This window comes from Colias eurytheme, chromosome 13 (genome assembly GCF_061535395.1).
Source record: "Colias eurytheme isolate Ceu_HAF_F1 chromosome 13, ilColEury1 Martin Lab GWU primary, whole genome shotgun sequence".
In the NCBI taxonomy this organism is placed as follows: domain Eukaryota; kingdom Metazoa; phylum Arthropoda; class Insecta; order Lepidoptera; family Pieridae; genus Colias; species Colias eurytheme.
The window spans coordinates 11,224,020-11,249,845 of NC_142992.1; the positions used below are offsets into that span (position 1 = coordinate 11,224,020).

The window sequence follows — 25,826 nt, forward strand, 5'->3', positions numbered from 1 at the left end:
GTTTAATTCATTAGAAAGTGATATATCGTTGCTTTTAAGTTAAGCGAGACGTCCCTGATAACGCTTCGTTATTTATCTAGATTTAAACTAGGTTTTCAGTGTAAAAAATGTTGTGTGGTTTTATGAAACCACGGTAAAAGTGAAACTGTTCGAACGGTTCCGAACACTGCTTTGTGTAGCGCATGTCGCGTGACGGTCGGCTGCCGAGTAGGTATACCTACTCGGCAGCCGCGATACACGCGACATGCGCTACAGAGACCAAAAAGTTTGAGACGATGTAATAAAAGTTTCACTTTAACAAATTACGGTCAATGTGGAAAATATTACATTTTTAGGACTGATGTAAATTATTACTTGATTTCTTTGTACCAAGTAAGCTACGAAACTATTTTATCGATTTGAAAATTGGAATGAAAGAATTAGAAGAAAATTAAAATTGTTTAATTCCTGAATGACATAAAATAATTTTTGTTTCCCATTTTTTCGTCAGTCTCCAATCTTCATTGATGCTCCTCTTCCTCGATGTATGACCCAATAAAAAATCTCTTCATATTTTCTATTAATGACCATGTATAAAACTACCATTTTAAAAACGTATTCTAATTGCCCGTATTTGACAGTTTATGTGACATTTTAATATTATCGTGTAATACTTTATTGGACGGATAAGTTTTATCCAAGCATTGAAAAATCGGCCCTAAATAAACAACCAAAACAAACGATTCAAGTACATATTATAAATTATGTCTTGTTATAGATGAATTTATATTAAAATCCACTTCAACAATGCTCCATACTCCATACTTACACATTACCTTATATTCTCTAACCACAATATAAAGTTACAAGTTTGGGAACCGAACCCGCGTTGCGACAGCTCGCACCACTGCGCTTGCGACACGCAGGTCACATTATTTAGGAAGTGGTCTAGTGTTAGGTAATTGAAAATTCTAGTGAAGCTAGACAATATTCTACGCATTGAATGTAGGTGAAAATTGTCGTGTATTTTAATGAAAATTTTTTTTATTAAATTATCTTCATGTGAAAATATAATAGGTAAGGTAAGTGACAATATTTTTCTAACTTATTAAGTACTTACCTAGTTTTTTTTATCTATATTTTTAATTTGCTTATCATAGAGGATTGCTTCCACGAATCATGATAAAACACTTTATTATAAAATATCAAAATACGGACTTATCGCCTGTAGGTATGCCTGATGCATCGTGCAGGGGATTGGCACATACATTTGAATCGTTACAATATGAAATTCCAATTTAATAAATAAATAAAATAAATAGTTCAGGACAATTTTCACACACGGCACGAGCTGATCCCATACCACACCCTGACACTCCATACAAAATTATCGTTTTGACAGTCACACTGTAGAGACTGCAAATGTGTGTGTTAACGCTTTATGGTTGGCACATTTGTGACTAGCGTAAAAAAAAAATTCGCGTTTTTCTGATGAAATACATCCGTAAACAGCACAATATCTAACCATTTTCTACGAAAAACGATAATCACAAATCAAAAATAATAAAATTACTTTAAGTCAATTTGATTAATGTTGTCAATCTTCGTTGCGTATCGTCCTTGCAGAAAAATATGGCCCATTTTAATCACGATCGCGATCGTAAGTTTAATTTTGGCGGGAGGCGGAGAGTGTCCGTTCTGTAGCGTTTAGCTACTATTATGTATTCTGTGCCCATACTAAGCTTTCGCTTGTGTTATGGAAATCAGATGGCTGATAAACATACATATATAATTTTTAAATAAATACTTACATAGATAATTAACACCCAGACACAGAGCAAACATCTATGTTCATCACACAAATATTTTCCCCGGGTGGGAATCAAACACACGACCTCTGGCTTGGAAGGCAGGGCCACTACCAACCAAGCCAACACGTCAGTCAGTCAATTTAGACTTCTATGAATTCCTATTGTACCGATAGGATAACTCACCAATTTTATAAGTACCTAAAATCTTTTTAAAACTACTTATTTCTATAAATATTAACTAACAGTAGCTGATTAGCAAATAAGTTATCTCGGAAAGGTTCCGTATTTCTTTTCAAAATTAAAAATAAGTAGATGCATTACTCATCAAGCCATACAATAACCTAGACATACTTTAACACTCGGTTTCGGCCGGTTTCCATATACAGGTAAATAATTAAGAGCCAGGTCGACCTTTGTGACCTGAATTTTTGGTGAGTGAGTCTCAAGGTGTTGAGTTCCAAACCTTTCGTTCTATTAGTTTGATAATTTTTGTTATAAAAATTATGTTTGCTACCTAGATTTAATTTAGGTACACGTTTTTGGGATTTTGAAATTATTTTTCTAAATTGTAACTTACCATTATTACTTACCTGAAGGTTAATTCATATCAAAATAAATCCAACTGTTGCGGATAATCCAGAATGAATAATCTATGCATTCTGGGTTGATAGATTTTTCATATGTCTAGTTAAATAAAGTATATCAATTAAGTAATTGATATCACATAATATGTGACAGAGTATGCGCTCTACTATTACACGCCTTATTATCAGAATCTCTCCGGGTATTTTTAAGTTATGCTGGAATTAACAAACATACATATATACAGTCATTGAGACATTTTTGAGCAGTTTATCAAAAATACCTTTGAATTAGTACGCTAACAATAACTTATTAAGAAACAATTATCATAGATTTTTTATAAAATTAATAGTAAATAGCAAAAAATTACAAAAGTGAAAAGGATAGAGCCTTATCACTTCGGAAAGCATTTCTTAACATTATCACGTGGATGTCGTGTGTCAGGCATTTGTCACGTTATGCATAGAGCCTAGGGTTGCCAACCTTTAGGTTTTATTACTATATTACAATTTAGTAAATAACACAGTAGTAATAAGCACAAGTAGAGACGGTAGAGTTCACAATAAATCATTTGAATTTGAAATTTGAAACTAAGACTTCACGCTAAAAACTTGCTGAATATGTTATTTTCCTCGTCGTATTTTAATTAACAATTGCTTTTACCTGAAACATAATGTAACAAAGTTTCAAAGATTCTAGCTTTGTATGTTAACAGAAAGCTACACTATTCAGGAGCGGCATAAGGCTTTGTTTTTATCCCTGGTCAACCCAGGAGAAACCGGGCAAGTTATCAATTATATTTAAAACACATATCAATAAGTCTAATATGATATTTTATAATCCACTAGCTTTCCGCCCGCGGCTTCGTCCGCATTTCAAAGAAAAACCCGCATAGTTCCCGTTCCTGTGGGATTTTCGGGATAAGACCTACCCTATGTATTAATCCAGGTTACCCTCTATATGTGTGCTAAATTTCATTGTAATCGGTTGAGTAGTATTAGCGTGAAAGAGTAACAAACATACACACACATCCATCCTCACAAATTTTCACATTTATAATATTAGTAGGATAGGATTTGTCAACCCTACATTCCGCCTACGCGCCATTTGTATCGGTTCTTAGGAAGTCATTTGTATGTGATGTTCTCTCATGCTCTTGATCATTTCTATTTACTTCCATTTATGACGCACTTGCCTCTACAACCTTGTAATAGTCGTCTGCACATTAAATTACTACCCTGTGTATTTGGTCACTCAGCTGATACCTTTAAAATTTATTTTCAGAAAGCTCTCAATTAACAAAAGCCCATTATACTGGGTGGCCCACTATCGGTATATTTAAACTATAGTAAGTCACAGTCGCCGGCGACTGAGTCGCCAGCGACTGGTCGACAGTGCGTAATAGCTCTTAATAAAAGTCTACGATTAGAAGGATTAGAAAAATTCGATCAATTATTTCATTATTTACTAATAATACCAGAATGAAACAATCCTTCACAGTGAAAACTTTAAAGTCTCGTATAGACTGTAAAACATTTCGGCGCGGCTTCGCCCGCGTATTCCCGTCCCTGTGGGATTTCCTGGATAAACTATCCTGTGTGTTAATTCAAGTTATCATATCATTATTAGTAGGATGAATAAAATTATTTATTTATGCTATAAATAAACATATAAGTAAATAATTGATTATATACATAAAAGTCATAAAACACATACCCATAAGTTATGGGTTGGCCGCCATAACCCAATGCGTGTCTACCACGATCGCGTGCGCACGACTATACGACACAAGCGGCGCACGCGCATCCAATCTCACCGTCATAATTTGAATATGTTTGTTTAGACTTTAGCCCTTCGGTTAAACAGCAATAGCAATGTAACAATGGCATTGATTTAGTTTATAATATACTAGCTTTCCGCCCGCGGCTTCGCCCGCGTTTTCCAAGAAAATCCCGCATAGTTCCCGTTCCCGTGGATTTCCGGGACATACATACATTTATTCTCACAAACTTTTGCATTCATAATAATATTACTAGTACGATATGATTTAAATTCTCTAGGTAGAGCATTACTTTCCATTCCAAGAAAAGACGGATATTATAAAATAATCATGGTTTATTATAAACTTAAATTTTTTTCTGCGCTAAAATATCTTATAGATAAGCCATTTTCAAAATACAATACAAACTTTTATATGTAATTGCATACTTAGTAAAGATCCACAACCTTCTTACGGCTGGCATTGGCGGAGCTTACTCAAAACATAAAACATATATCGATGTTCAATAAGCAGATGCCTTATAAGGCTTGCGAGGAGGGTGACGTCATCACCCACGCGGTGAGGTGTCGCTAGGATAGGGCTGGCACTGAGGAGAATTAATTTTTAACTAAAAATATTGATAAGAGTGTGTTCGAATATAGGACAATATGTATATTGTGTAAACAGCGTTGAAGTCAAGTATTCTTAAAATATTGTAAGTATTTTATCTTCTTGCCACCACACTTATCCGAAAATAATTATCTTACCTATCATTGCCGGGGTTGCAATAAAAAAAAAAAAAAAAAACCTATCTTTCATTTATTGAGAACTTAACGAATTTACTTCCAACATTTATTAAGCCCATGATTATTGATTACGTACAATATAAAATGTTTAAAATGTAAGATTGATATGTCTGATGTGTAAGTTGCGTTTGAAATCAGTGAAATGTATTTAATTGTCATGTAGGTTATATTGGCGAATAATGAAATACGTCCTACAAATGGGGGAGCCTGAGGCCTGTGTCCTCACCATAGGTTTCTGTGATCTGTGGTCCTCACAAATTCTTTCCTTATCCCATAAGCACACAACGCATTTGTAGCGGTCCATCTGTGGTGACCGTTACCATCAAGCGAACGATAAACTCGTTTATCTCGTTTGTCTGTAACAAAAAAAAAATCAAATTCTTCAAATATTTTAAAACCACAATTGTGATGTTCAACCCTAACTATTCTCAGTAAAATCGCATTGGTTGAGTTATCCTGTGACCTTATTTTATTCCGTGGGTATGCAGCCGGTGATAAAGCATTTAATTTTATATTATTACTTCATTCCTAAATTATTTCGGAAAAATAGAGCAAGGTTTGTCGCATTTTATAAATTTGTATTTTTTGCAACTGAAAGCTTCGGAAATTGCACCAAGTATAATTATGTAACTTACATATTGTTAAACCTAATTTTTATGTGTGCACTGTCGGTCGAATTTAACAAAATTCTGTATAAGTAGTTAATATGTGAAGAGAGAGAAAACTATTGTAGTGGAAAATTAATTATATTTATCTCATTTATTTTTAACTTTACTTTTAGAATATTAAACTTAGGTAATATGGGACAGATGCATTAATTTCTTACATAATTTGAATGATGTCCATTTGCACGCCAGCACGCCTCATAAGCGGAGCGTTGAGGTAGTTAGTGTTCTATTCTTATTTTTTTTTCCACAAAATACACCTTACCTTCTGCATATTTACAAGGAACGTAGGACAATATGGGATTGTATAAGTGTCCAGGCCTATTTATTCTGTCCATACAAATATCTAATATTTAAGAACATTAGGTCCAGCTATTACTAGGTCTTACAAGGAGAGGACATAGGAAAGCACTCAGGCAGTCTGACCGTGAGGAGGGGTCGTGACGTAATGTAACCGTTACTTTGACCGTAACCGTGTATTGTATAAAATATGTATAACCATTACGAAATACAATGCAAAAGAAGTAATCAAATTTAATATAGTATTCATTTATCATATTTTAATTGACTCTCGTAAATCTAGACTTCTTTCAAAAACTCGATGTACTTTTAGGGCCGATTTTTCAATGCTTGGATAAAACTTATCCGTCCAATAAAGTATTACACGAAAATATTAAAATGTCACGTAAACTGTCAAATACGGGCAATAAGAATTCGACGAATAAGTTTTATCCAAGCATTGAAAAATCGGCCCATAATCATGTAAAGTTTAACATATAAATAACTAATAAGGCATAATTGATCCGAAAAGTTTGTGTAGATAAGAATTATCGTAATCTCTGCTTCATTTGGTTGCTTTGGAAATTAAAATAATTAGTTAATACAGTAGTTTGATCTTATTTTTTTTTGGACCGCCTCCTTGGTACAGTGGTTGACGCGTGAGCGTAGAACCGAGGGGTCCTGGGTTCGATTTAAGATAGGTACAAATGCTATGATTTAGAAAGGTTCTACGTTCGACCTCAAATAAAAAAGGTTAGATAATTTCCTATTCCCTCAAGTCTCATAAGTATTACAATAAGAATGATTGTTTATTAAATCTCGATTAGTATAAATTGAATAACAAATATTAAATTCAATGCGCCACAGATAACATAAATACCATATAAATACAGACAGTTTATGTCATTCTTGAGTCAGATTGTCTGTTATTCATCTGACATCTCGATTTTCTTAAAGCAACCAGTAATATACCTAGTTGAGTAACAGCACAGTTGGTAAATGTTGGTAACAGTTTTTATAATATAATCATTCTATAACTAATAAATGTTTGGTTAAATTTCTGAAACGTGATCCCCGAATTTCATTATTTGAGGTGTCTTTTAGTACAAAAATAAAATAACATTAAAAAAATCATTTTCATTTTCGATTTTCACAAAAACTACTATTAATATCCGGCAAATAGAAAAGCAGTTTTTTATGAAAAGTTACTACCCGCTAAATAATGATATTCGGGGATCACGATATAAAAATGCAGCCAAATGTTTCAAAGTAATGATGTTAATAAATCAAAATAAAAGCATACCTTTATACTGTATGTAATAACGATGACTATAAATATATAAGTAGGTACTTTTTTTTTTTTTTTTTTTTTGCACGCCTCATAAGCGAAGCGTTGAGGTGGGTACTACTGTCACTTCGCGCAAAACATCTGATTTTTCAAACTTAAAATGTCTTTATGTATCATACATTGCACTTGTAAGATAATACATACACACACATATTAAGAAAAAACACTATTTTTAACGTTCATGATATTTTTGATGTCATTTTTGTTATTTAAACTAGTTAAAAAACTGTTTAAAAAAGTTCTGTCTTGGACGTCCGTGTGTCTGTATGTGCGGATCCTTTTTCTTGTTAACACGATAGCGACCGAAATACTTTACTAATCGAGACTTTTTTTTTCTCTTACGCTTGAGTATGCTCAGGAATAGAACCCTTTCATTTTTCAGGGTCTGATTCGATGTGGTTTAATTGTTATTAAATAAACAAAAATAATAATTAATAAATATTTATTAAAAAAAAATTATGAGGCGTGCACTTTTGGATTTTCCAAATTATTTTTTTTTTTATTAGAGATTAGGCAAGCATTTGACCATCGCTTCGCCTGATGGAAAGCGATAAGCATGGTCTAGGATGGAGCATGCTGACCTAATAGATGCCTATTCACTTTTCTTTTGAATAAGTCCAGATTGTAATTATCAGGAAACACGCAGGCCGGAAGATTGTTCCATTCCCTACTGGTACGCACGAGAAAGGAAGAAGCGTGACGCTTAGTGCGTATAGGTGGAATGTCGATGACATAGGGGTGGAGACCAGCACCGCGTCGACTCGTACTACACCAACTTTTTTAAAAGCGGGATACTTATACCCCAAAATACTAATTTATACCCATTTATAAAATGAAAGAAATAACGTTGTATTTACCTTTTAATTACGTTCTACTGTTCTCTCACTTTTGCAAAAACATTATACAATGTTTTACCATGTTATTGCAACTAACAATTAATTAATAACAATAAAAAAGTACAAAACTAGACAAAAGACAATCTGCGTTTTTGCTTTGCTTTGAAAATTAACGTTCGAAATTCGAATATCTATTTGAAATTTCAGTCAAGTGCGTTCCATTTTGGAACGTCACAGATAAAATAATATACAGATAATAAAATTGGAAACGCCGCTTTCTATATCTATAGATCTTTAAATATATTCTCCAAGTTTTATATTCGCAGCATAAAGTAAATCACTTTGTTAATCGCCAACTTTTATTCTACCTCTTATCTAAAATTCGTCAGAATCGGTACATAGATTTTGAACAAGGAACATACACTTTCAGATTTACAATAAAAAATTACTTATACATAATATCAAATATGTATATTATATTCTCTCGAAAAATTATACATATAATATGTTCTCGGTTTATAGAAGCCCTTATATAAAAACTGTCGTTTATGATTAGCTCTCAACTAGTTTTCCTTCCACCCACATTATATTTTATTGTTTTTAATTAACCACGAATAGGTTTTTTTATTTATCCACTCTAGGATACATTTTAATTAAAGTTAATTATAATTATCATGATGATAGTGGGCCACCTGAGGCGATGAAATGTTTAGTACTGAGTCGTAATTTTATTGTCTTTTTAGCCTGTGGGGTCTAAAATATGAAGGAAAATTTACCAAGCTTCTTAGTTAAAAAAATGACTTAATTAAATGACCGCCTCCTTGGTACAGTGGTTGACGCGTGAGCGTAATACCGAGGGGTCCTGGGTTCGATTCCCGGTGGAGACGAAGAAAAAAAAAATGTCTCGGTCTGGCAGGACACAGAAGGCTGATCACCTACTTGTCCCTAAAGAAAATCGATCAGTAAAACAGATGTATTATGCATCTGCCCCTTACCCCACTAGGGGACATGGGACTACACTTTTTTCTTAATTAAAAGTAATTTTATAAAACGGCAGTTCGATTTTAGAAAAGAAAATTTATTCGTATTAGCGTATTAGCACAGAATACATAATAGTAGCTAAACGCTACAGAACGGACACTCTCCGCCTCCCGCCAAAATTAAGGCGCCTTGGTCCGACATTCATGTTTCTAAATCATGTTTTTTTCAGAGAAATCATCATATTTAAAATCCTAAAAAAATATATAGTACAGATAAACGTTTGATCTAGTAGAATTTTTGGATAGAAACACAATATTAAACATTTAACTCGATAAAAAAAAAATCAGAAGTTGCATCGATTTTGAAAGCAGATTCAGTTTTATGCGAATTAGGGAAACGCTATTTTTATGAAAATTTTACATTTCATTTACTAATCAGGTTTTACAGTGGAATTTTTGGATAGATTTATAATTTAGCCCTTATTTTTTTTTATATAAAATATAATACGTAATATGCGACTCGCGCGCACCACGCCAGTGCCGCCAAAGTCCAACCGGACGCCATCGAGGGAGGACCTGTGCTAGTTTTGCTCCCGACCACGTTGTAGTCGCCGCTCGTATAATTAGAACCGAGCGGCAAGTACAACGGCGAGCACGCCACAATATAAATAAATCAGTAGTTTGATTTTATTACCTATCCTAGGATTGTTGGTGTAAATAAATTAACTTCTTATTCTATAATCTATACTATTAAACGAGCAATATTTGCATATTTATATATTTGTTTGTAAATACAGTGTGGAAATTTTCGATGGGCCCTGGGTGAAAGTACTTACTAGAAATACTGGAGATAGCAAATTTTACTGAAAGGAAACATTCCTTTATTTTTATAAAGAAATAGAACTGCATTCAAAGATTTTCAAAAATTCATTTTCTTCGACCGGGAATCGAAAGAACTAAAAATGTAAAAAAATATAATTTTCTATTTTATTCTTCAAATCAACACAAGTTTCATATTATTACAATTATTTGTAATTTAAAATTATGTTTTAAAAATTACCTTGCCTGAGATCCTTTTTTTTATGGGTTGTTGAATAGGAATAGCGGCAAAGTTTTGAAGTACTAGTAGGAAGACTATTATGATGTTGGTTGATCTGTATGAGTATGACAAATATTATTTTTATGAAACAACAATCCAAGATGGCGCCGACGAAAATTTGACTTTTTTTCATGATGGGTGTCATTTTCATGGTTTTTGGGGTAGCTATTAACGAATATGAGGTCAAAACTATAATCCAAGATGGCGCCGACGAAAATTTTACATCTTTTCGTCATGGGTGTCATTTTCATGGTTTTTGGGGAAGCTATTAGCTAATATGAGGTCAAATCTAAAATCCAAAATGGCGCCGACGAAAAATTACATCTTTTCGTCATGGATGTCATTTTCATGGTTTTTGGGGTAGCTAATAACCAATATGAGGTCAAAACTAAAATCCAAGATGGCGCCGACGAAAAATTTGACTTATTTTCGTGATGGGTGTCGTTTTCATGGTTTTTGGGGTAGCTATTAACGAATATGAGGTCAAAACTAAAATCTAAGATGGCGCCGACGAAAATTTTACATATTTTCGTCATGGGTGTCATTTTCATGGTTATTGGGGTACCTATTAACCAATATGAGGTCAAAACTAAAATCCAAGTTGGCGCGGATGAAAATTTTACATCTTTTCGTCACGGGTGTCATTTTCATGGTTATTGGGGTACCTATTAACCAATATGAGGTCAAAACTAAAATCCAAGATGGCGCGGACGAAAATTTTACATCTTTTCGTCACGGATGTCATTTTCATGGTTTTTGGGGTAGCTATTAATGAATATCAGGTCAAAACTATAATCCAAGATGGCGCCGACGAAAATTTTATCTTTTCGTCATGGGTGTCATTTTCATGGTTTCTGGGGTAGCTATTAGCGAATATGAGGTCAAAACTATAATCCAAGATGGCGCCGACGAATATTTTATATCGGCTATATACCAAATTATCGACGATAACATTGGGGATTTGTAAATAGCTGTCACAAAAACCTTGAAAATGACACTCATGCCGTAAAGATGTAAAATTTTCGTCGACACCATCTTGGATTTTAGTTTTGACCTCATATTCGTTAATAGCTACCCCAAAAACCATGAAAATGACACTCATCACGAAAATAAGTCAAATTTTTTGTCGGCGCCATCTTGGATTTTAGTTTTGACCTCATATTGGTTATTAGCTACCCCAAAAACCATGAAAATGACATCCATGACGAAAAGATGTAAAATTTTCGTCGGCGCCATTTTGGATTTTAGATTTGACCTCATATTGATTAATAGCTACTCCAACTCTTTGAAAATGACACCCATGACGAAAACATTTCAAATTTTCGTCGGCGCCATCTTAGATTTTAGTTTTGACCTCATATTCGTTAATAGCTACCCCAAAAACCATGAAAATGACACCCATCACGAAAATAAGTCAAATTTTTCGTCGGCGCCATCTTGGATTTTAGTTTTGACCTCATATTGGTTATTAGCTACCCCAAAAACCATGGAAATGACATCCATGACGAAAAGATGTAATTTTTCGTCGGCGCCATTTTGGATTTTAGATTAGACCTCATATTGATTAATAGCTACTCCAACTCTTTGAAAATGACACCCATGACGAAAACATTTCAAATTTTCGTCGGCGCCATCTTAGATTTTAGTTTTGACCTCATATTGGTTAATCGCTACCCCAAAAACCACCCACATTTGCTACTTAGGAAAAGTTCAGATTTAAAGATATCATAGGTAATGTGACGATTATAATTTCATTCCGACCGTTTCTCGGAATAACATACATTTATTATGAAGGGTTTAATGTATTGCCGGTAATATAATATTGTGATGTAACTATGATAATAATTAATAATTCATAAAAAAGTATTTTATACATTTCTTAATAAGCTTCGATATTGTATACATTATACAATAATACAATTCATTAATTGATTATTATTCAAATTGTTGTAAAATAGTCACACTTTTTTAAGTTGGTTGAATACACTAACATACTTATCAGGATCGTACCTACTAATAAAAAAGACAAAATGAATTTTTAAAGTTCCCAGTAATCTTCTAGAATCAATTTCAATAAAAATAAAATAATATCAAGTATGAAGATGGTCTATAAAACGGAATGTGCTATGTTTACGTAAGCGTGATGTTCCCGCGCACCACGTTGCGACGTTATTAGATACCTAAATTTGAGTAACGCAGATATGTATGTGACAGCGTCCTTAAACATGTTTGCGGTGCAAGACTTCAATTTACAAAATTCAATTATTATTTTGCCTTTTTTATTTGTTTTACTTTTAATTATTATTACCAATATTTTCAGAAGAAAATAAATTATTGATGTATCCAGAACGATAGTTTCATTTTAAACTTTAAATGTATTTATAAAATAGACCAATAAACCAGAAGCGTTTTTTATGTTTAGATGATGTTGATGCTACAATAAAAATGTTCGATTCCATGATATTTTTATTTCTAAGAGCAAATAAAAATAAAATATTTTTACGAGAAATTAACAATAAATTATCTTTTATATTGTTTCTATCGATTTGAATAATAAAATAAAATTTGAAAAAGGAATGTTTCCTTTCAGAAAAATTTGCTATCCCTAGTATTTCAAGTAGGTACTTTCCTTTCAGGGCACATCGAAAATTTCCACACTGTATACAAACAAATATACAAATATGCAAATATTGCTCGTTTAATGGTATAGGATTAGTAGTAAATTAATTATTTATCAAAAACATTCCTACGATAGCAAATAAAATCGAACTACCTACTGATTTATTTATACTGTGGCGTAATCGCCCGCCTTCATAGGTCACCGGAGTTCATGTCGCGCCGGCTCCTGCGCAAAGCGGGCGCGAGCCGTCTCAGGGCCTAAAATGCCTAAATTGTCTGAACTAACCGCCCTTAAACTTACCTCACCCCCGCGCGATCAGACATAAAATGGGCCATATTTTTCTGCAAGGACGATACGCAACGAAGATTGACAACATTAATCAAATTGACTTAAAGTAATTTTATTATTTTGGATTTGTGATTATCGTTTTTCGTAGAAAATGGTTAGATATTGTGCTGTTTACGGATGTATTTCATCAGAAAAACGCGAATTTTTTTTTACGCTAGTCACAAATGTGCCAACCATAAAGCGTTAACACACACATTTGCAGTCTCTACAGTGTGACTGTCAAAACGATCATTTTGTATGGAGTGTCCGGGGTGTGGTATTAGTTAAACGTCACAGAAAATAACAACAATTTTAAAGAATAAAAGTTACATCAAATTTAAAGCGTAGGTATATTTTAAGGATACTTAATATAATACTTACTCACTGAAGAATGTAGACAAAACTGCAGGAAAAGTTAGTATGTACTTTAATAAAATCATACACTAAGCCAAGTCGCTAAGGGGCAAGGCCGACATCTCATTGAAATTTCTAATTAATTCGCAGATGCAAAACAAATGATTCAACTTTATAAATAAACATGGGTATATTATTGAAATAGCCCTTGGGTTTCCTGTGCTTTAATACTTGGACGTTAGTTTTATCAATAAAAAATACATTATTTAACGCAGAAACTTACCTGCGAGCTGCGTGATAACAGCGTTAATATTTGGCGCCAAAGATTTGCATTTTTTAGTTTGTGGTTTTTTAAATTTAAAAAAAATCGACTTTATTCGTTAGGTAATAATCGTGAAAAATAAGTAATTTTTCGTTTATATTGCGATTTGCGAAATTTTATGTTAATTACTATTAACTAATTATGTATCATATGTAACTATTGTCTTAAAAATAAAGTACAATTTTTTATTGGCAAACTTAAACCAACACTTGTTACACCAGTAGCCAAAAAAATTAAAATAAAAAAATCATTAGAAGTCCTAACTGTGTTTGCATTCATTTTTTCATCCATTCTATGAAATGGTCCAGAGTTTATTTTTTTATTTATTTTCCACTTTTCCTTAGATCTGAATTCTGACATAATCATAATTATAAGTGACGGTGTTATCACTGTTATCTATAGCTACCTTGTTGAAGACACGTTCCGATATGGTCACTAGCCTTTTTTACACGCTTTATATTAGCTTCACCTGTATGTTTGTATGTTTGTAACCGACTTCTTTGGGCGCGATTTTGACCAACTTTTAACGGCCAGATTTCGTTCAAACTTTGTAGATTTATTTAGGACCGATGACAATACACTAATTTGATAAAATAAATAATAGTTAAAAAAAAAATAAAAAACACGCGTTTTATAAAAAACCGAACTAAAAGCGTGTTTTTTAGTTTTTTTAAACTATTATTATTATTTTTAATTAGAACCTATTTAGTAAAATTTTGTACTTTATTTTAACTTGAATAATTAAATAAATGTAGGTAGGTAAAATGAATAAAATTACCTTCTAATTTAGTAAATTTATAACTATTGCAAAATTGTATTTCCCATAATGACATTGACAACACAGGATAGTAAATAGGTGGGTCAAATAGATAAACAAATCTATTTTTATTCGAGTTACGTCCTTAATACACTGTTTGTATTAAAACTTACAGCATTTTGCACAAATAGACATTGAATTACAGCTGTGATGAGATCACGTACTAGTTTAAGTAATTTAATAAGTAAACTACTAAGATTAAAATTACAATATAATATACTTAGGTAGGTATGATAAATAGGCTAATATATAATATAATTATAGTATAGGCTGTGATAAAGTTTAAGTAAAAACGAAAGTAATAAATATCATCTTAAAATTCGTCCAATAATTCAACGAACTACATTCAATGATAGGTGAAATGAATAACACATACGAATATAGGTTTGTATTGAGTAGCGTCACCTTCTTGGAACGAAGCTATCTCACGAGGGATCGGGAGGAGGGAGTGATCCTGGAGGCCATTCGTCTGCGCCCGCACAGCCTGCGGCCTGCGCCAGCGGCAGCCTCTGCCGGTCAGTCTGCACTCGACCACCGCACGCGACGCACGTCCTGTACCGCCCCAACCCCGAGTGACCCCTCGAACGAACGATACCGCGATTAACAAAAACTAAAACCGCTTTGCAATAACACATGTGAGCTTCAATAACTTATTTTAATTTAGTGAACGGACTGTGAATTTTGAAACGAAAAATTTTAAATGTTAACGAATTAGCGGCCAACTCAGGTGAGTCACTTATTGTTATTAAAAATTTTATATTTGCTATTCTGTTGCCGAATGTAAGAAGGTTATTGTACTTTTATTTAATGCACAGTTATATGGTAATTAATATGTAGTTTATGTTACCAACTACTAAAATAATTTGTTACAAACGAAATATTTAAAATATTAGTCATTTAAAGTGATTGGTGACTAATGATGTCACTTAGTTTGATGTTTTGGCTAAACGATCTTGTTATTGAATATTGATGTATGTCTCAAGGTGAGAATTATTTACAATATATGCTGTTGGTTTACAAATATTGCCTATTATTGCACTATTGTACTAGAGTTCTAGACCATTAAATATGTCGCGTATGCTTCCAAGAATTCTTATATTGATCCTGTGCAAAAAATGTTAAAACGATCGTGGAATGCCGTAGTTCTACATGTCATTGTTTATCATATTAAATTAGGTTCTTACAAAATTGTTCATGTAGTTCTGTGTCTTATGTTTTCATATTCTTTCTATTTAATGGGAATATACCTATTTTAATTAAATAGGTATATTCAATACACTATACATACATACACTTAGGTTTATAAAAAAATCGAACAATAGATTTGAAATTGGAACGTCAGATGGTAAGATGTAAAATTAAGTTTTCTTTTTTTTTATCTCATTGCGGTTTAATTTTTTTGTACTTGCGTGAAATAAATACAAAACTGCATAGAATAAATAATATATTATATAATATTATAAGGTATATACTAAACCTATGTAGGTATAATTTAAATAGGTCAGTAAACTTTAACAGTAAGTATCAATAATTATAATCAACCTGCCTGCGGTTTCAGCTTGAATTCAGAACTCATGAGCAATTAATGTTAATTAATATAAATTAGGTAGGTATTTATGCTTTTGTCCACAAGTTTTATTTTGCAAGTAACTTAAGTTACCTATAGGCACAGATCGTTATAGGCATTTTACTAGTAGCGTATCCATATGTAGCCTTTAAAATATTCTTTTACGACATTCTGTTCAACAAGGTCCGTGTTTTTAGTAGGTAAGTATATCTGTAACAAACAAACTCAATTAAATGTCTTCTATATGTATATATGAATAACTTAAACTTGTATTTCATATTATGAAATTGAATAGGGCGGATATTCAACGGAGGTACTAAATGGGCATGACGGCTTCTAGGTTCTATTCCCGTAGGAAACGAATACAAAAACCTCATCTAAAGATTCGCGAAAACACACGCGAAACATATTATCTTTATGCGCCTGCCCCATACCCAAAGAACACGGGACAATGTTTGCCAGGAAGTTCCAAATTTCATTGTTTGTAAATTTTGTAACCAGTAAGTACAATGAATTCCGACGTACCTAAGAATATGCCTGGCCATAGAGAAAATGTACCGACTTACATTATCTGCAGAGTTGGTGTTTAGGTACCAACTACCAATAATTATTGAAGAATAATAAATATATTTTTTGACTTACACTTTTTGGTCGACAACCCTATCGATATCTCCCTTACAAATCTATTATGTCTCTCACATATTTGTGTCTAATTATGACTTCAAAATGTAGAGTATACCAGTCATTGTCATTTCGTTCGCTCTGTTGGGCAGTTATAGGCAGTAAGTTATTATGTAACCAGGCACACTGGAGTTACCCGACACCGCAAAGGAGCTGTCAGTTGTGGTTGAGTTTAGGGTTGTCAAATCTAAGAAATAATTATCCGATTTACGTAATGGTTTAATTAATAGATTCAGTTTGGATAGAGATTCTTGTTGTCTTGATTTTGATGTTAACCTATTTTTTATTTGTTTTTTCAATGCAACTACTCCTTTCGATTAATCCGTCAGTCCTCGGATCACAGACACAATAGAACATCTATTGTGTCTCGGCCCGATCGGGCCGCTCGGTGGTCAATGGGTTAATGAATATTTCTCTATCAGTATTCATCTGATAAGCATAATAACAAAAGACGTAGGTTGTTATATACCACCAAGCCTATAGTAAAATCCGATAGTAAAATCTACAAGTTGATATCGCCTCTATACCATTGCATAATCTTTGGTATATTTTATAGTCGCCTCTGCGTACATACATACTCATCGGTAGCATTCATGGATACATTTTGCTGACTTGCATCGACATCGAAATTGGATCGCCGCTGTGGATTCCACCTTACTTAGCCTCTAACCTCGAGCAAGTCCATTGGTATTTAAAGTAATTTTAATGTTTAATTTTTATTTGTAATATTTCTTTAATAAAGTTATCTTTGAAAATTGGTTTTTTTTGGGACTCTCGGGCGCGATAAATATAATTGGCGCAGTCGGTAGGATTTCCGGGTCCCCCAGGATATAAAATTAGGGAAAATTCTGGAGGAGATAGGCGTTTCCAGCCGAACCGGAAATTAGAAGAACAACGTGGCCGAGCATCCAAACCTCGATACCTCCCAAGAAATGCCGAGATCTATGTGAGTACACTTTATTTCAGTGATTGCTCCTTTATTTCCTATGTTAGTTTTAGATTTTTTTATTCAACACGTGTTATAAAATTTTCGATCCTGAAAATTTTAATTAATATTTTATAGGCGTATAGGAATTTAAATTAATAAGAATTAAAATTTTCTTTTGATTTTAGAAATAGGTAAAATTTTAAAAATTTAATTGAAGGATATTAAAATCATTTTTCCATTATAATAATTATAAAATTTAGATTTGTGTTAATATTTTAATTAAATGAGTAGTAGGGAAGAATTAATTGACAGATTAAGACAACTTGACGATTCAGAAATTAGTCAAATTAACAGGGATATTTTAGTTGATAATTTAAGACAATTTGAAGAATCTAAAATGGCTACCCTAGATGATATCTGTAAAGCCCTCCGTTTAGTTCCTGAATTTGATGGGAATTCTCATGTTTTAGTAAGATTTATTAATATTTGTGATCAGTTAGTTGCAAAGTATGGTCAGGCCGGTGATCAATTAATTAATTCGGGTCTTTTAAATGGAATTTTGAACAAAGTAGTTGGTGCTGCCGCGCGACAAATTAATGCCAACGGTATCCCCAACGATTGGACTAGCATTCGTAATTCTTTAATAAATAATTTTGCAGACCAAAGAGACGAAACTGCACTATACAATGATCTAGCTTTATTAACACAAGGGTCTAACACGCCGCAAGAATTTTATGAACGTTGCCAGAACTTATTCAGTACAGTTATGACGTATGTTTCACTGCATGAATCTCTTGTTTCCACTATCGATGCTAAACGAGAACTTTATAAAAAATTAACCCTTCAAGCATTTTTACGTGGATTAAAAGATCCTTTAGGTTCTCGTATTAGATGTATGCGTCCAGAAACGATAGAAAAAGCTCTAGAGTTAGTACACGAAGAAATTAATACCATGTATATTCAGAATAGGAATTCACACGTATCAGATAAAAAACCTAGAGACAATAATCAGCCTTTTAAAATGCCTATTCATAGTTTTCAGCCCTTCAGGCCTAATAATTTTAATATGCCAGGTCCGTCTAGACCACAATTTATGCATAAGCCACCATTTTCACCCCAACATCAATTTAAAATGCCTTTTAATCAACCTCGAATGCCCACGCGCACCCAACAAATTTTCAGTGCACCACTTCCAAATAATAATCAAGGTTTTCAAGTACAAACTAGACCGCAACCATCATCTCAAGGCCCTAAGCCTATGAGTGGAGTTTCTCATTTTGTGACTAGGGAAAGACCGATGCAACCAGGTCCTAGTGGATGGAATTGGTCCAAGCAGGGCAATCCACCACCCTCTAATTATTTTAAACCCCGAGATGTTAATGTGAATGAATGTGCAAGCTTAGAATACGATACTCCTGATTATTATAATTATGATGATTACTATAATTACTATGATGATTATTACAATTATGAAGGTTATTATAATGACTATCCCGTAATGAACCAATATGAATATGGTGATAGCCCTATAGTCGAGGAGTTAGTAGAACAGCCCCAGTCAGAACCAGAACCATCAACAAATGAAAATTTTCAGAAGGTTCAGAGTATAAAAAAGTTAAAATAGAATTAAATCTCCAAACTCAACGCCAATTGCCATTTATTCGCATTTCCCTCGGAAATGGATTCTATTTAAAATTTTTGATAGATACTGGCGCAAATCAATCCTTTATTAGTCCACAGGCCGTAGAACAATATTTTCCAGACATACCACTAAATTTTGATCCGTTTGAAGTCACTAACGTCCATGCAACTAGTAGAAACAATTATTCAATTACATTACCTTGTTTCGAGGAATTCAATGATAACTGTAATATTAAATTATACGTATATAAATTTCATAATTATTTTGAAGGTCTGATAGGGATGGATTTGTTAACTAAATTTGAAGCTAAATTAGATCTTAAAAATTCAACATTAATTACTAAAAATGCCATAAACCCAATTAAGTTATATAATTCTCGAAATTTTAATTTGTATGAAAAAGTTATTCCAAGTGAAACCTCTTTACTTCTTAGATTGCCAATAAACGCCGCGGATGGTGAAGTTTTAGTGCCAGAACAAATAATTTGCAATTGCATTATAAGTGAATGTTTAACTACAGTTAAAAATAATAAAGCCATAGTTCAGGTAACCAATCATACTAAAAATGACATAATTTTTTCATTAGACCACCCGACAGAAGCAACTATTCTTAATTCCGAATTTTCACAAGAATCTTCAAACCGTGCCAGTGACGTTATTTCACGTTTGCGAACAGACCATTTAAATGAGGAAGAAAAAGCCAATTTAACAGGACTTTGTAGTAAATATGCAGACGTTTTTTATATTGAAGGAGAATCTTTGTCTTTTACGAACAAAATTAAACATAAAATCCGTACATATGATGAGGTCCCCGTATATACAAAAAGCTACCGTTATCCATATATTTTGCGTGATGAGGTAAAAGACCAAATTTCAAAAATGCTAAGTCAGGGCATAATTAGACCATCGGAATCTGCCTGGAGCTCTCCGATCTGGATTGTCCCTAAAAAAATGGACGCCTCGGGGAAGCAGAAATGGAGATTAGTCATTGATTTTCGAAAGGTTAACGAAAAAACAATCGACGACAAATATCCCATACCTAACATCAATGATATTCTTGACAAATTAGGGAAATGTCAATATTTCACAACCTTAGATTTAGCATCAGGTTTCTATCAGGTGGAAATGTCGGAGGAGGATATTCATAAAACCGCTTTCAGTGTAGAAAACGGCAAATATGAATTTCTCAGAATGCCAATGGGCTTAAAAAATAGTCCCTCCACGTTCCAAAGAGTTATGGATAATATTCTTAAAGGACTTCAAAATGTCATTTGCTTGGTTTATCTCGACGATATAATTGTATTTTCAACTTCATTACAGGAACATATAATAAATTTAGAAAAAGTTTTCCAAAGATTACGTGAATCTAACTTTAAAATTCAGCTTGACAAATCAGAATTTTTAAAACATGAGACAGCATATCTAGGACATGTAATAACTGAAGAAGGAATAAAACCTAATCCCGATAAAATTTCGGCAATTCAAAAATTCCCTATTCCTAAAACATCTAAAGAAATAAAATCATTCCTGGGTTTAGTAGGCTACTACCGAAAATTCATTCCCGATTTCGCTAAGATCACGAAACCATTAACTCAATGTTTAAAAAAGGGAAAGAAAATTACTTTTGACTCAGATTACGTTAACAGTTTCGAACGATGTAAGACACTTTTAACTAATGATCCTATTTTAATATACCCTGACTTTGACAAGGACTTTTTACTGACAACTGACGCTTCTAATTTTGCAATAGGTGCAGTACTTTCACAAGGACCCATAGGATCTGACAAACCAATAGCGTACGCTTCTCGTACTTTGAATGATAGCGAAGTAAATTATAGCACAATTGAAAAAGAATTGTTAGCCATAGTATGGGCAACTAAGTATTTTCGTCCTTATCTTTTTGGACGTAAATTTAAAATTTTAACGGACCATAAACCATTACAGTGGGTTATGAGTCTGAAGGAACCAAATTCTAGACTAACGAGATGGAGATTAAAATTAAGCGAGTTTGATTTTACTACCCAATATAAGCCCGGCAAAAAGAACACAAATGCCGACGCTCTATCTCGTGTGGAAATCTTTAACGAAGAGATAAGTTCAATAGTAGGCAATACATCCAAAGTATCTGTAGCCGACGACTCCGAAAGTACCATGACCGCCCATACCTCTAATGAAAACCCAATCCTTGAAATACCTATATCCTCTGAGCCCTTAAATAAATTTCATCGCCAGTTAGTTTTAAATATTGTTAGTGATGTAAAGAAACGTACAATGGTTACCAAACCGTTCGATACTCATTCCAGGATATCTATACAATTATCAGAATCAAATTTAGAAACAGATTTAATCAATGCTATTAAAGAATATGTAAACCCTAAAATAAAGACCGGTATACTTATTAACCCTCCGTTAGGTATGTACAAAATAGTCCCAATATTACAGGAAAAATTTAAAAGCTCATGCATGAAAGTTTTTATAGCTAAAATAGAATTAGAAAACGTCAAGGAATATCTTAGGCAACAAGAAATTATTCGTAATTATCATGAAGGTAAAACCAATCATCGCGGGATAAATGAATGCTACCTTGCACTTTCAGCACGTTACTTCTGGCCTGAAATGAAAGAACATATTACAAAGTATATTAATGATTGCACAATATGTGGTCAAGCTAAGTATGACAGGAACCCTATTAGACCTAAGCTTAATTTAGTACCCCCAGCTACAAAACCTTTTGAGATCGTACATATGGACACCTTTACAGCTAATAATGAAAAATATGTAACCCTTATAGATGTTTTTTCGAAATATGGACAGGCATACTTACTTAGAGATGGTACGGCACTCAGTGTCATACAGGCTTTGTTAACATTTAGTACTCACCACGGTTTACCACTTACCATAATTACTGATCAGGGTACAGAATTTAATAACCAAATGTTTTCAGAATTTTGTAAAATTCATAAAATAATTCATCATCAAACTTTGGCTCATTCCCCTAACGCTAATGGTAATATAGAACGTTTTCATTCGACTTTGCTTGAACATCTCCGTATATTAAAATTAAAACAGCGTGATCAACCTGTAATTAATTTAATGCCTTACGCTTTAATTGCATATAATAGCTCCATACATAGTTTTACTAAATGTAAACCCTATGACCTTATATTAGGGCATACTGATCCACGTGACCCTACTGACGTCGATTTAACTATTCATTTACTTCAACAGTATATGCAATCTCATAGAGAACAAATGAAACAGGTTTATGACGTTGTGAATGAATCATCATTAGCTAACAGAGAGGCTATCATTGAAAAACGTAATGAAACTAGAGAAAATGAAGTAGATTATGAACCTAACCAGCAGATTTTTGTCAGTAACCCCTCAGCTTCCAGATCTAAACTCGCACCTCGATATACCCAGGACACTGTTTTAGCAAACTTACCTATTCATATTTATACATCCAAAAAGAAAGCTCCTATAGCTAAAAATAGGCTAAAACGAATCCCTAAGACCGCCAAATTGTTGCAGGGTGCTGATCATGATGCTTCTAACATCAACACTAGCTCTCGAGATAAAACTTGAAGATCTTGGAGAAAGCCCTGGAATTTTACCCTTTAAGTTAGGTCCCATGCAACTAACCCATCATTATCATACATTTTTACAGTTTATAGAATTAAGGGAAATAGATTCTAACATTAGTTTAGTGCAGTCTCAGCTAAGTGAAATTAGAAGTAAGTTAGATAACTTTACTTATGCTGTCTATGAATCGCAAATAGATTATTTAAGTGATAAACTTGATTTTGCTTTGCAACAATTAAAAACTCTAGAACCCTTAAGGTTTAAGAGAGGCTTAATAGATAGTCTTGGGTCAGTAATTAAGAGTATAACTGGAAATTTAGATTATTCGGATGCAGTAAAGTATGATCAAGCTCTTTCAGTACTTAAGAAAAATCAAGATAAAATAGTTATTGAACAGAATCATCACATCAGTCTTAGCAAAGATTGGATGGATGAACAAAATAAAATTATTGCTGAAATTATAGAAAGTCAAAATAAAATTAATAAAACATTATTTATGCTATTAAACCCTGACTCATTTCCTTCACCGGATATAGTTAAATTTGCGAAATTCGCACAAGCATTAGCAATAAGCAGTAATAATGTAGACAGTTTAGTAAGCGAAATAACTAGGTTAGAGAATGCGCTAGCATTTTGCAGTGCTTCGCGCACTCATCATTCTATGATAGGTATAGGTGTAATGAAAAATATGTTAAGTAAGCTTAAGACATTTTATAATAAAAAAGAAATATTAGATTTAGAAATTAGAGACTATTACAATATAATTAAGCCAGCATCTTATTTTAATGGAGATCAGTTAGTTTTTGCTTTTAAATTTCCTATAGTTTCACCACTCGAATATAACTTTTATAAATTAGCCTATTCCTAATAAAAATAGGCAAGCTATAATCCCTCCTTCTCCTTTCCTTGCAATCACTGGTAATATGCACGTGTACATAGAGGCAGAATGCCCGAAGTCAGGCATGAGGTACTTATGTGAAGACGAGCTCCACCACATGCTGAAACCCCAGCCGGACTGTATCAGCAACATCGTTGAAGGAAATCTCCATGAAGACAGGTCCTGCGAAATGACTACCGTAAACCTGATGAAACCTGCAATGGAAAAACTTGATGACCGCCACTACGTCGTCGTGTTCCCGTCTCCAACTGAAGCCCGGTTATCCTGCGAAAGAGAAGAAATCATTAATCTCAATGGAAGCTACCTCGCTACAATACCACCTACCTGCAAGCTGCACACAGAAGACTTCACCATCGTCAACACCAACGATCACATCAAAGGACAGCCCATAAAAATTACTAAAGTTTCAGCTCATGTAAAAGAGCCTACCTTATCCTTCTCTATTAAAAGTAATTCGATCAGCCTTAAGAAACTTCATGAAATTCAAGACAAGATTCACCATCAAGAACCTATTCAATTAGAACAAACTCCAATGTTCTATAACACAACTATTCCCTTCTATACTATATTATTCAGTGCTATTGCACTTTCTCTCATAATTTTGGGCAGAAGATTAATCCTGAACAGAAGAAAGAAGAATGAAGAATCAAGCAAGAAGCCTCGCCAAGAACAAACTTATGCTGAACCTGGACCAAGCCAAGACTGTGGAAAGCTGCCAATGACATTTTTTCCTGTCGTTCAAAAATAGTCCTTGAACTAAGGGGGGAGGTGTTATATACCACCAAGCCTATAGTAAAATCCGATAGTAAAATCTACAAGTTGATATCGCCTCTATACCATTGCATAATCTTTGGTATATTTTATAGTCGCCTCTGCGTACATACATACTCATCGGTAGCATTCATGGATACATTTTGCTGACTTGCATCGACATCGAAATTGGATCGCCGCTGTGGATTCCACCTTACTTAGCCTCTAACCTCGAGCAAGTCCATTGGTATTTAAAGTAATTTTAATGTTTAATTTTTATTTGTAATATTTCTTTAATAAAGTTATCTTTGAAAATTGGTTTTTTTTGGGACTCTCGGGCGCGATAAATATAATTAGGTAGTAAACTAAATAATAATGTAATGTAGTAAACAAATTAATACTTTTTAAATTTCCTCTTTTCGCAACTTTAATACAATAGCTTATTTTGTACAATACAATTACGTAGGTTACGTACAATTTTAGACCACATCTGACTTAACATCAGGCAAGATTGTTGTCAAGCGCTCCCAAATGACAGATAAAAAAGCAACAAGTATTTTTAAAACAGAAGATTCAAATATACCAACCCTAAGTAACAAAGGGAAGTAAAGCTGCGTCAGCGACACCCAACACCGACCCAGTGGCATCAGACCATAACACATCTCCTAACCTATATTTACTATTTACTATCTACTATTGTCAACAATGTTGTACCATCTTAGCTATATACTGTGGCTGTTCCGGGTTGTTAAGAAAAAAATAATAATCTATGATATTTTTGAATAATTTAGATTCTTATTGGAGGAAGAATTTTTCGTATTAGCTCTCGTTTTTGTGGTTATCGTATGAGAAATAGATCAAGTACCTATTTTCTCATTTATGATAAGAAAATACAGGATCGACATAAAATTAAGGGCAATAAATGTAGCAGTCTAACGTGCTGGCCACGGACAATTCGCTATAGCGAAAATTCGCGCGGCGCGACTGGCGGCGCGTCTTGCGAATGAATCAAATGTATGGAAATGTACTGGGCATGCCACGCGCAGCGGCGACCAGCGAGACGACCGGCGAATTTCCCCGAGCGAATCGCGCGGCACGACTAGCGATCGAAACAAATGTATGAGTTATTACGGCGCAGGCCACGGAGTCGAGCGGCAGACGCGGCGACTACTCCCGGAGCGAACTTAATTTAAAA

The 25,826-nt window shown here is 33.6% G+C and overlaps 1 protein-coding gene across 1 annotated transcript in view; it reads left to right on the forward strand.

The window, feature by feature from the left end:
* The first annotated feature begins 15,106 nt into the window (after positions 1-15,106).
* LOC149903697 (uncharacterized) overlaps positions 15,107-25,826 on the forward strand; it is a 92,197-nt gene continuing 81,477 nt past the window's right edge. Inside the window, exon 1 of the mRNA XM_090108336.1 lies at positions 15,107-15,311. The gene's annotated coding sequence lies outside the window, so the exon portion shown is untranslated. The remainder of the gene's footprint in view (positions 15,312-25,826) is intronic.